This window comes from Zootermopsis nevadensis, unplaced genomic scaffold (genome assembly GCF_977971745.1).
Source record: "Zootermopsis nevadensis isolate Lab colony 2312 unplaced genomic scaffold, Znev_1.0 Znev_ptg000243l, whole genome shotgun sequence".
In the NCBI taxonomy this organism is placed as follows: Eukaryota; Metazoa; Arthropoda; class Insecta; order Blattodea; family Termopsidae; genus Zootermopsis; species Zootermopsis nevadensis.
Window position 1 is genome coordinate 100,001 of NW_028259370.1, and position 12,500 is coordinate 112,500.

At 51.5% G+C, this 12,500-nt stretch overlaps 2 non-coding genes across 2 annotated transcripts; both read right to left on the reverse strand.

Moving 5' to 3' along the window:
* Nucleotides 1–43: 43 nt before the first annotated feature.
* On the reverse strand, nt 44–199 carry LOC147870523 (5.8S ribosomal RNA). Its single transcript, XR_015533343.1, has one exon. It is a non-coding gene; the product is annotated as a 5.8S ribosomal RNA (ribosomal RNA).
* An 824-nt stretch (nt 200–1,023) lies between these two features.
* On the reverse strand, nt 1,024–2,941 carry LOC147870524 (small subunit ribosomal RNA). The gene has a single exon (XR_015533365.1). It is a non-coding gene; the product is annotated as a small subunit ribosomal RNA (ribosomal RNA).
* Between the last annotated feature and the right edge of the window lie 9,559 nt (nt 2,942–12,500).

Sequence of the window (12,500 nt, forward strand, 5' to 3'; positions counted from 1 at the left end):
TTATTATCTTAAAGACCGCGCGGGCCCACGGGTTTCATGTAGCCGACCCTCAGCCAGGCGTGGTCCGGGATTGGAAATCCAAGGACCGCAATGTGCGTTCGAAACGTCGATGTTCATGTGTCCTGCAGTTCACATGTCGACGCGCAATTAGCTGCGTTCTTCATCGACCCACGAGCCGAGTGATCCACCGCTCAGGGTTGTTTTTCTCTAGATTCGAGCAGAGCTTCGGGTAGGATGCTACTGCTAGTCCCGTAGGACAGGTAGTTGTTATTTTTCGAGGGGGAGCTGCCCCCAGAACAGCGGCACGGTCAGACCGCGCTCCCCTCTCGTTCAAGCGCCGCCGAAACGGCCTTGCGTGGGCAGATAAAGTGGCTTTAAGCCCAGTGCTCGCGGTCGCGCGGGTTGTCCTTGGATCCCTGAGGATCCTCGGAGCCCGCGTGCCGCCGGCACCCACTCACCATCTTTCGCTCCTACTTCCCACCTCGAGGCGGGACGGTCTTGCCGTCCCCCTCCGGGGGATTACTTCGCCGACCTGGACACCTCAGGCCGACGACGTTATCTCCGAGATCCGGCCGCTGCCAGGAAGAGCCGGTCCAATCACAGGCGAGATTACGCCTTCCGCAGAGCCCCGTTCATCTGGTTCATTCTTAATGCCTTCCTTTTATTAATTTTTGATGCGTCTTCCCCTCATTCGGGGGGAGACGGTGCGACTTTCGCCGACCGGTCCCCCCTCAGGTTGACGTCATCTATTTTTCAGTCATCAGTAGTGGTCACATATTATGATGCGTCTTCCCCCTCATGCGGGGGGAGTCGGTGCGACTTTCGCCGACCGGTCCCCCCTCAGGTTGACGTCATCTATTTTTCAGTCATCAGTAGAGGTTGTATTATCATGAATGACCAGACACGGGTACTTCCACGAGAAGGCGGTCCACTCGCAAGCGAGATTACGCACTCCCCCAGAGCCAGCAACCGTACTCGGTTTCTTAATGCCTTCCTTCTCTGTTCGGTCACTCTCGGTGCCGTTAATGATCCTTCCGCAGGTTCACCTACGGAAACCTTGTTACGACTTTTACTTCCTCTAAATGATCAAGTTCGGGCATCTTCCCGGTGGAATCGAAGGGCCGAAACCCCGCGCCCACCGGTCCGAAGACCTCACTAAATCATTCAATCGGTAGTAGCGACGGGCGGTGTGTACAAAGGGCAGGGACGTAATCAACGCGAGCTTATGACTCGCGCTTACTGGGAATTCCTCGTTCATGGGGAACAATTGCAAGCCCCAATCCCTAGCACGAAGGAGGTTCAGCGGGTTACCCGGACCTTTCGGCCAGGGAGGACACGCTGATTCCTTCAGTGTAGCGCGCGTGCGGCCCAGAACATCTAAGGGCATCACAGACCTGTTATTGCTCAATCTCGTGCGGCTAGAAGCCGCCTGTCCCTCTAAGAAGATTAGGAGTCGCCGGTAGCACAGAGGATACCGGATGCGACTATTTAGCAGGCTAGAGTCTCGTTCGTTATCGGAATTAACCAGACAAATCGCTCCACCAACTAAGAACGGCCATGCACCACCACCCACCGAATCAAGAAAGAGCTCTCAATCTGTCAATCCTCCCGGTGTCTGGGCCTGGTGAGGTTTCCCGTGTTGAGTCAAATTAAGCCGCAGGCTCCACTCCTGGTGGTGCCCTTCCGTCAATTCCTTTAAGTTTCAGCTTTGCAACCATACTTCCCCCGGAACCCAAAAGCTTTGGTTTCCCGGAAGCCGCCCGCCGAGTCATCGGAGGAACTTCGGCGGATTGCTGGCTGGCATCGTTTATGGTTAGAACTAGGGCGGTATCTGATCGCCTTCGAACCTCTAACTTTCGTTCTTGATCAGAGAAAACATTCTTGGCAAATGCTTTCGCTTCTGTCCGTCTTGCGACGATCCAAGAATTTCACCTCTAACGTCGCAATACGAATGCCCCCGTCTGTCCCTTTTGATCATTACCTCGGGGCTTCCGAAAACCAACAAAATAGAACCGAGGTCCTATTCCATTATTCCATGCACTCGGTATTCAGGCGGCTGCTGCCTGCTTTAAGCACTCTAATTTGTTCAAAGTAAAAGTGCCGGCCCATCGTGACACTCGGTCAAGAGCACCGCGACGGGATTGTGTAGGCCCTCCCCGAGACGACCCGAGGCGTGGGAGCGTCGCCGCCCCCATCGCCCGCGGGCGCCGGCTCGGGCCACCGGCAGGACGTCCGCACGTGCGTGCCAGTTAGACACCGACGGGCGGTGAACCGGCAGCGTGGGACACAAGTCCGACTACGAGCTTTTTAACCGCAACAGCTTTAATATACGCTATTGGAGCTGGAATTACCGCGGCTGCTGGCACCAGACTTGCCCTCCAATGGATACTCGTTAAAGTCTTTAGAGTGTACTCATTCCGATTACGGGGCCTCGGATGAGTCCCGTATCGTTATTTTTCGTCACTACCTCCCCGTGCCGGGAGTGGGTAATTTGCGCGCCTGCTGCCTTCCTTGGATGTGGTAGCCGTTTCTCAGGCTCCCTCTCCGGAATCGAACCCTGATTCCCCGTTACCCGTTACAACCATGGTAGGCGCAGAGCCTACCATCGACAGTTGATAAGGCAGACATTTGAAAGATGCGTCGCCGGTTCGTAGACCGTGCGATCCGCCTCCATTTATTCAGAGTCACCAAGGCAAACGGCCGCGTGAGCGACCGATTGGTTTTGATCTAATAAAAGCGTCCCGACCGTCTCCGGTCGGGACTCGGTTGCATGTATTAGCTCTAGAATTACCACAGTTATCCAAGTAACTGTCCACCATCTAAGGAACCATAACTGATTTAATGAGCCATTCGCGGTTTCACCTTAATTTGGCTTGCACTGAGACATGCATGGCTTAATCTTTGAGACAAGCATATGACTACTGGCAGGATCAACCAGGGAACCGAAGACTCACTTGGAGCTCGTTCCTCCCCCTCCACGCGGTCCCGGATGGGTCCGGCGAGGGGGTCCAGTTCATACTTCAACGCTCGCACTCCGTGCGCCCCTGCGAGCAGGGGCCACTTCGTGCCGTTAGGGGGACGCCACGTGAGCGCCCCCAGAACCGTGGTGCCATTAGGGCACCCTTCCCTCTCTTCACTCGACATGCATAAGCGCCGAAGCGCCGTTTGGCATCGCGAGTCTAGCACGCGCCCGGACTACGAGTGAGTCGGTTGCAGTGTGTCCACGATACGCCGCCTATAGACCGTGTCCGGGGGACAGAGGGCCGCGGCATCGCGGTGGCGAAGGGTTTGCCGGGAAGGGGAACGAAGCCGGCCTTTTTCGTAAAATCGTTCCCCTGTTGCTTGCCGGGAAGGTGGACGAACCCGGTCTCTCTCGTAAAATCGTCCACCTGCTGCTTGCCGGGAAGGGGAACAAAGCCGGTCTTTTTCGTAAAATCGTTCCCCTGTTGCTTGCCGGGAAGGTGGACGAACCCGGTCTTTATCGTCAAATCGTCCACCTGCTGGTTGCCGGGAAGGGGAACGAAGCCGGCCTTTTTCGTAAAATCGTTCCCCTGTTGCTTGCCGGGAAGGAGGACGAACCCGGTCTTTATCGTCAAATCGTCCTCCTGTTGCTTGCCGGAAAGGGGAACGAAGCCGGCCTTTTTCGTAAAATCGTTCCCCTGTTGCTTGCCGGGAAGGTGGACGAACCCGGTCTCTCTCGTAAAATCGTCCACCTGCTGCTTGCCGGGAAGGGGAACGAAGCCGGTCTTTTTCGTAAAATCGTTCCCCTGTTGCTTGCCGGGAAGGTGGACGAACCCGGTCTCTCTCGTAAAATCGTCCACCTGCTGCTTGCCGGGAAGGGGAACGAAGCCGGTCTTTTTCGTAAAATCGTTCCCCTGTTGCTTGCCGGGAAGGTGGACGAACCCGGTCTTTATCGTCAAATCGTCCACCTGCTGCTTGCCGGGAAGGGGAACGAAGCCGGCCTTTTTCGTAAAATCGTTCCCCTGTTGCTTGCCGGGAAGGAGGACGAACCCGGTCTTTAACGTCAAATCGTCCTCCTGTTGCTTGCCGGAAAGGGGAACGAAGCCGGCCTTCTTCGTAAAATCGTTCCCCTGTTGCTTGCCGGGAAGGTGGACGAACCCGGTCTTTCTCGTAAAATCGTCCACCTGCTGCTTGCCGGGAAGGGGAACGAAGCCGGCCTTTTTCGTAAAATCGTTCCCCTGCCGGGCGGAGGACGGACCCGGGCTTTTCTTCCGTCAGTTGTGTCCTCCTGATGTATCCAGACACCACCCAAGGCTCAGGAATCGTCTTATGCGGAAAAAGGGCCAATTTATCAGCGACGCATCCGTTAGTTCAACTAGAGGAAGTGTGAAATTTTCCTACAAAATAAGGTGCCAGCGCGGCGTTTTCAGGGGAGACTCGTAACGTCTGAGCCTCAGAGAGCGCGACCCGGCCGAATGCGAGCGGCAGGTCCCCTAAAATCGGCCTACCTAACACGCACGGATGGGACTTTGAAATCTGAAGACGTGGAGGGCACGAACGGGAATATATATGCGGCAGAAGCCAGAGACACCGCCGGCAGCCTCACCGTGACCGCACGAGAAGTCGTCACTTGCGCCAATCTTGCACTCGAGTGCCGAGTCACCTACGAGCAGACCCCTGCTTCTGCCTGTCCATTGAGGGCAGCCGAGCACGCGATTCCCCAGGAGACGGACTTCTGTACACTTGTGCCCCTCTTGCCCTAAACGGGGTTCGAGCAGCGCGGGGAGAGGAATTCAGTCCCCGGCGGATGCGCGCTCGTTCTAAGTGCAGCTTCCGAGAGGCCGCCCGTGAAGGCCATCACTTGTGCCACTCTTGCACTCGGAATCGAGTGCCGACTCGAACCGGAGCCTCCGCCGGCCACTGCGTGGGTTGACGGGCGCCGACCCCGATGAAGACGGCGATCGGTGCACATGTGCCCCCCATGCCCTAAACGGGGTTCGAGCAGCGCGGGGAGAGGAATTCAGTCCCCGGCGGATGCGCGCTCGTTCTAAGTGCAGCTTCCCAGAGGCCGCCCGTTAAGGCCTTCACATGTGCCACTCTTGCACTCGTAGATGAGTGCCGACTCGAGCCCGAGTCTCCGCCGGACACCGCGCGTGATGACGTGCGCCAACCCCGATGGACACGGCGGTCGGTGCACTTGTGCTCCACTTGCCCTAAACGGTTGCAAGTAGAGCGGGCCGAGGCCAGCAGTCCCCCGGCGGATGCGCGCTGGTTCTAAGTGCAGCTTCCCAGAGGCCGCCCGTGAAGGCCGTCACGTGTGCCGCTCTTGCACTCGGAATCGAGTGCCGACTCGAACCGGAGCCTCCGCCGGCCACTGCGTGGGTTGACGGGCGCCGTCCCCGATGAAGACGGCGATCGGTGCACATGTGCCCCTCTTGCCCTAAACGGGGTTCGAGCAGCGCGGGGAGAGGTCTTCAGTCTCCCGCGGATGCACGCTGGTACTAAGGGCCGGCTCACAGAAGCCACCTGTAAAGGCCGTCACATGTGCCACTCTTGCACTCGTAGTCGAGGGCCGACTCGAGCCCGAGCCTCCGCCGGACACCGCGCGTGTTGACGTGCGCCAACCCCGATGGACACGGCGGTCGGTGCATTTGTGCCCCACTTGCACTAAACGGTTGCAAGTACACCGGGCCGAGGAAAGCATTCCCCCGCGGTTGTCCGCTGGTACTAAGTGCAGCTTCCCAGAGGCCGCCCGTGAAGGCCGTCACGTGTGCCACTCTTGCACTCGGAATCGAGTGCCGACTCGAACCGGAGCCTCCGCCGGCCACTGCGCGGGTTGACGGGCGCCGACCCCGTTGAAGACGGCGATCGGTGCACATGTGCCACTCTTGCCCTAAACGGGGATCGAGCGGCGCGGGACGAGGCCTGCAGTCCCCCGCGTTGCCCGGTGGTACTGAGGGCAATCTCCCAGAGGCCGCCCGTGAAGGCCGTTACTTGTGTCACTCTTGCACTCAGTGCCCTGTGCCGACTCGAACCCGAGACTCGGCCGGTCTTCGCAGGCAACAGCGCGGGTTGACCACAAATTACACGGCGGTCGATACACTTGTGCCCCTCTTGCCCTAAACGGTCGCAAGTAGCGCGGGCCGAGGCCTGCAGTCCCTCGCTGTTGTCCGCTGGTACTAGGGGCAGCTTCCCAGAGGCCGCCCGTGAAGACCATCACTTGTGCCACTCTTGCACTCAGGCTCGAGTGCCGACTCGAACCCGAGACTCGACCAGTCTTCGCCGGCCACTGAGCGGGGTGACGGGCGCCGACCCCAAAGGACACGGCGGTCGGTGCACTTGTGCCACTCTTGCCCTAAACGGGGATCGAGCGGCGCGGGTCGAGGCCTGCAGTCCCCCGCGTTGCCCGGTGGTACTGAGGGCAATCTCCCAGAGGCCGCCCGTGAACGCCGTTACTTGTGTCACTCTTGCACTCAGTGTCCTGTGCCGACTCGAACCCGAGACTCGGCCGGTCTTCGCCGGCCACTGAGCGGGGTGACGGGCGCCGACCCCAAAGGAAACGGCGGTCGGTGCACTTGTGCCACTCTTGCCCTAAACTGCCTCAGCCAACGCGGGGCGGAAGCGCGAATGGCCTGCCGGCGACAGGGTCCCCGGCGGCCGGTAGTCCAATCTCAGACTTCCCCCTGCTCGAGGAGAGCCTCGCTCGCCAAGCTCATATACTATAGTCTGGACCCCCCTTATCTCAGCATTCGTCAGTCACGGAAGAGGCAGAGCCGCGGACACCGGCGGATGGCCCCTCGGCTGCCGCCAGAAATTTTAATTAAGTTTTTCTCTTCCTTAATCATTTCCGATCATACTAAATTTTGTATATGTTAGAATACATACACATACTTACTTATATAACCGCTTTATTTAATATTTTTCTGCACTTTAGAAATTTTCGGACTTAGCCGCTGAAGCGACTCAAGTAACACGCACGGTGGGACATAGCCGCAGAACTGGTTTCATGTACCACGCACCACGGGACATAGCCGCAGAATTCGTACCGTCCAAGTAAGGCCCAGCTAACACAGCGGAAATTTATTTTTAGTCAATTAACGGCATTACTATGCACAGCAAGGCCAACTTTCTTCAATTATGAATATTTTTCTGCATTTTGGAAATTTTCGGACTTAGCCGCTGAAGCGACTCAACTAACACGCACGGTCGGACATAGCCGCAGAACTGGTTTCAAGTACCACGCACCACGGGACATAGCCGCAGAATTCGTACCGTCCAAGTAAGGCCCACCTAACACAGCGGAAATTTATTTTTAATCTATTAACGATATTATTAAGCACAGCAAGGCCAACTTTCTTCAATTATGTATATTTTTCTGCATTTTGGAAATTTTCGGACTTAGCCGCTGAAGCGACTCAAGTAACACGCACGGTGGGACATAGCCGCAGAACTGATTTCAAGTACCACGCACCACGGGACATAGCCGCAGAATTCGTACCGTCCAAGTAAGGCCCACCTAACACAGCGGTAATTTATTTTTAATCTATTAACGATTTTATTAAGCACAGCAAGCCCAATTTTCTTCAATTATGTGTATTTTTCTGCATTTTGGAAATTTTTTGGACTTAGCCGCTGAAGCGACTCAACTAACACGCACGGTCGGACATAGCCGCAGAACTGATTTCAAGTACCACGCACCACGGGACATAGCCGCAGAATTCGTCCCGTCCAAGTAAGGCCCACCTAACACAGCGGAAATTTATTTTTAGTCAATTAACGGCATTACTATGCACAGCAAGGCCAACTTTCTTCAATTATGAATATTTTTCTGCATTTTGGAAATTTTCGGACTTAGCCGCTGAAGCGACTCAACTAACACGCACGGTCGGACATAGCCGCAGAACTGGTTTCAAGTACCACGCACCACGGGACATAGCCGCAGAATTCGTACCGTCCAATTAAGGCCCACCTAACACAGCGGAAATTTATTTTTAATCTATTAACGATATTATTAAGCACAGCAAGGCCAACTTTCTTCAATTATGTATATTTTTCTGCATTTTGGAAATTTTCGGACTTAGCCGCTGAAGCGACTCAAGTAACACGCACGGTGGGACATAGCCGCAGAACTGATTTCAAGTACCACGCACCACGGGACATAGCCGCAGAATTCGTACCGTCCAAGTAAGGCCCAGCTAACACAGCGGAAATTTATTTTTAATCTATTAACGATATTATTAAGCACAGCAAGCCCAATTTTCTTCAATTATGTGTATTTTTCTGCATTTTGGAAATTTTTTGGACTTAGCCGCTGAAGCGACTCAACTAACACGCACGGTCGGACATAGCCGCAGAACTGGTTTCAAGTACCACGCACCACGGGACATAGCCGCAGAATTCGTACCGTCCAAGTAAGGCCCAGCTAACACAGCGGAAATTTATTTTTAGTCAATTAACGGCATTACTATGCACAGCAAGGCCAACTTTCTTCAATTATGAATATTTTTCTGCATTTTGGAAATTTTCGGACTTAGCCGCTGAAGCGACTCAAGTAACACGCACGGTGGGACATAGCCGCAGAACTGGTTTCAAGTACCACGCACCACGGGACATAGCCGCAGAATTCGTACCGTCCAAGTAAGGCCCACCTAACACAGCGGAAATTTATTTTTATTCTATTAACGATATTATTAAGCACAGCAAGGCCAACTTTCTTCAATTATGTATATTTTTCTGCATTTTGGAAATTTTCGGACTTAGCCGCTGAAGCGACTCAACTAACACGCACGGTCGGACATAGCCGCAGAACTGGTTTCAAGTACCACGCACCACGGGACATAGCCGCAGAATTCGTACCGTCCAAGTAAGGCCCAGCTAACACAGCGGAAATTTATTTTTAATCTATTAACGATATTATTAAGCACAGCAAGCCCAATTTTCTTGAATTATGTGTATTTTTCTGCATTTTGGAAATTTTTTGGACTTAGCCGCTGAAGCGACTCAACTAACACGCACGGTCGGACATAGCCGCAGAACTGGTTTCAAGTACCACGCACCACGGGACATAGCCGCAGAATTCGTACCGTCCAAGTAAGGCCCACCTAACACAGCGGAAATTTATTTTTAATCTATTAACGATATTATTAAGCACAGCAAGCCCAATTTTCTTCAATTATGTGTATTTTTCTGCATTTTGGAAATTTTTTGGACTTAGCCGCTGAAGCGACTCAACTAACACGCACGGTCGGACATAGCCGCAGAACTGATTTCAAGTACCACGCACCACGGGACATAGCCGCAGAATTCGTACCGTCCAAGTAAGGCCCAGCTAACACAGCGGTAATTTATTTTTAATCTATTAACGATTTTATTAAGCACAGCAAGCCCAATTTTCTTCAATTATGTGTATTTTTCTGCATTTTGGAAATTTTCGGACTTAGCCGCTGAAGCGACTCAACTAACACGCACGGTCGGACATAGCCGCAGAACTGGTTTCAAGTACCACGCACCACGGGACATAGCCGCAGAATTCGTACCGTCCAAGTAAGGCCCAGCTAACACAGCGGAAATTTATTTTTAATCTATTAACGATATTATTAAGCACAGCAAGCCCAATTTTCTTCAATTATGTGTATTTTTCTGCATTTTGGAAATTTTTTGGACTTAGCCGCTGAAGCGACTCAACTAACACGCACGGTCGGACATAGCCGCAGAACTGGTTTCAAGTACCACAAACCACGGGACATAGCCGCAGAATTCGTACCGTCCAAGTAAGGCCCAGCTAACACAGCGGAAATTTATTTTTAATCTATTAACGATATTATTAAGCACAGCAAGCCCAATTTTCTTCAATTATGTGTATTTTTCTGCATTTTGGAAATTTTTTGGACTTAGCCGCTGAAGCGACTCAACTAACACGCACGGTCGGACATAGCCGCAGAACTGGGTTCAAGTACCACGCACCACGGGACATAGCCGCAGAATTCGTACCGTCCAAGTAAGGCCCACCTAACACAGCGGAAATTTATTTTTAATCTATTAACGATATTATTAAGCACAGCAAGCCCAATTTTCTTCAATTATGTGTATTTTTCTGCATTTTGGAAATTTTTTGGACTTAGCCGCTGAAGCGACTCAACTAACACGCACGGTCGGACATAGCCGCAGAACTGATTTCAAGTACCACGCACCACGGGACATAGCCGCAGAATTCGTACCGTCCAAGTAAGGCCCAGCTAACACAGCGGTAATTTATTTTTAATCTATTAACGATTTTATTAAGCACAGCAAGCCCAATTTTCTTCAATTATGTGTATTTTTCTGCATTTTGGAAATTTTCGGACTTAGCCGCTGAAGCGACTCAACTAACACGCACGGTCGGACATAGCCGCAGAACTGGTTTCAAGTACCACGCACCACGGGACATAGCCGCAGAATTCGTACCGTCCAAGTAAGGCCCAGCTAACACAGCGGAAATTTATTTTTAATCTATTAACGATATTATTAAGCACAGCAAGCCCAATTTTCTTCAATTATGTGTATTTTTCTGCATTTTGGAAATTTTTTGGACTTAGCCGCTGAAGCGACTCAACTAACACGCACGGTCGGACATAGCCGCAGAACTGGTTTCAAGTACCACGCACCACGGGACATAGCCGCAGAATTCGTACCGTCCAAGTAAGGCCCACCTAACACAGCGGAAATTTATTTTTAATCTATTAACGATATTATTAAGCACAGCAAGCCCAATTTTCTTCAATTATGTGTATTTTTCTGCATTTTGGAAATTTTTTGGACTTAGCCGCTGAAGCGACTCAACTAACACGCACGGTCGGACATAGCCGCAGAACTGGTTTCAAGTACCACGCACCACGGGACATAGCCGCAGAATTCGTACCGTCCAAGTAAGGCCCACCTAACACAGCGGAAATTTATTTTTAATCTATTAACGATTTTATTAAGCACAGCAAGCCCAATTTTCTTCAATTATGTGTATTTTTCTGCATTTTGGAAATTTTTTGGACTTAGCCGCTGAAGTGACTCAACTAACACGCACGGTCGGACATAGCCGCAGAACTGGTTTCAAGTACCACGCACCACGGGACATAGCCGCAGAATTCGTACCGTCCAAGTAAGGCCCAGCTAACACAGCGGAAATTTATTTTTAATCTATTAACGATATTATTAAGCACAGCAAGCCCAATTTTCTTCAATTATGTGTATTTTTCTGCATTTTGGAAATTTTTTGGACTTAGCCGCTGAAGCGACTCAACTAACACGCACGGTCGGACATAGCCGCAGAACTGGTTTCAAGTACCACGCACCACGGGACATAGCCGCAGAATTCGTACCGTCCAAGTAAGGCCCACCTAACACAGCGGAAATTTATTTTTAATCTATTAACGATATTATTAAGCACAGCAAGCCCAATTTTCTTCAATTATGTGTATTTTTCTGCATTTTGGAAATTTTTTGGACTTAGCCGCTGAAGCGACTCAACTAACACGCACGGTCGGACATAGCCGCAGAACTGGTTTCAAGTACCACGCACCACGGGACATAGCCGCAGAATTCGTACCGTCCAAGTAAGGCCCACCTAACACAGCGGAAATTTATTTTTAATCTATTAACGGCATTACTATGCACAGCAAGGCCAACTTTCTTCAATTATGAATATTTTTCTGCATTTTGGAAATTTTCGGACTTAGCCGCTGAAGCGACTCAACTAACACGCACGGTCGGACATAGCCGCAGAACTGGTTTCAAGTACCACGCACCACGGGACATAGCCGCAGAATTCGTACCGTCCAAGTAAGGCCCACCTAACACAGCGGAAATTTATTTTTAATCTATTAACGATATTATTAAGCACAGCAAGCCCAATTTTCTTCAATTATGTGTATTTTTCTGCATTTTGGAAATTTTCGGACTTAGCCGCTGAAGCGACTCAACTAACACGCACGGTCGGACATAGCCGCAGAACTGGTTTCAAGTACCACGCACCATGGGACATAGCCGCAGAATTCGTACCGTCCAAGTAAGGCCCACATAACACACCGGAAATTTATTTTTAATCTATTAACGGCATTACTATGCACAGCAAGGCCAACTTTCTTCAATTATGAATATTTTTCTGCATTTTGGAAATTTTCGGACTTAGCCGCTGAAGCGACTCAACTAACACGCACGGTCGGACATAGCCGCAGAACTGGTTTCAAGTACCACGCACCACGGGACATAGCCGCAGAATTCGTACCGTCCAAGTAAGGCCCACCTAACACAGCGGAAATTTATTTTTAATCTATTAACGATATTATTAAGCACAGCAAGGCCAACTTTCTTCAATTATGTATATTTTTCTGCATTTTGGAAATTTTCGGACTTAGCCGCTGAAGCGACTCAACTAACACGCACGGTCGGACATAGCCGCAGAACTGATTTCAAGTTCCAAGCACCACGGGACATAGCCGCAGAGCCATGACTTTTGAGTTAAATTTCGGAAATTTATTTTTAGACAATTAACGGCATTATTGTGCACA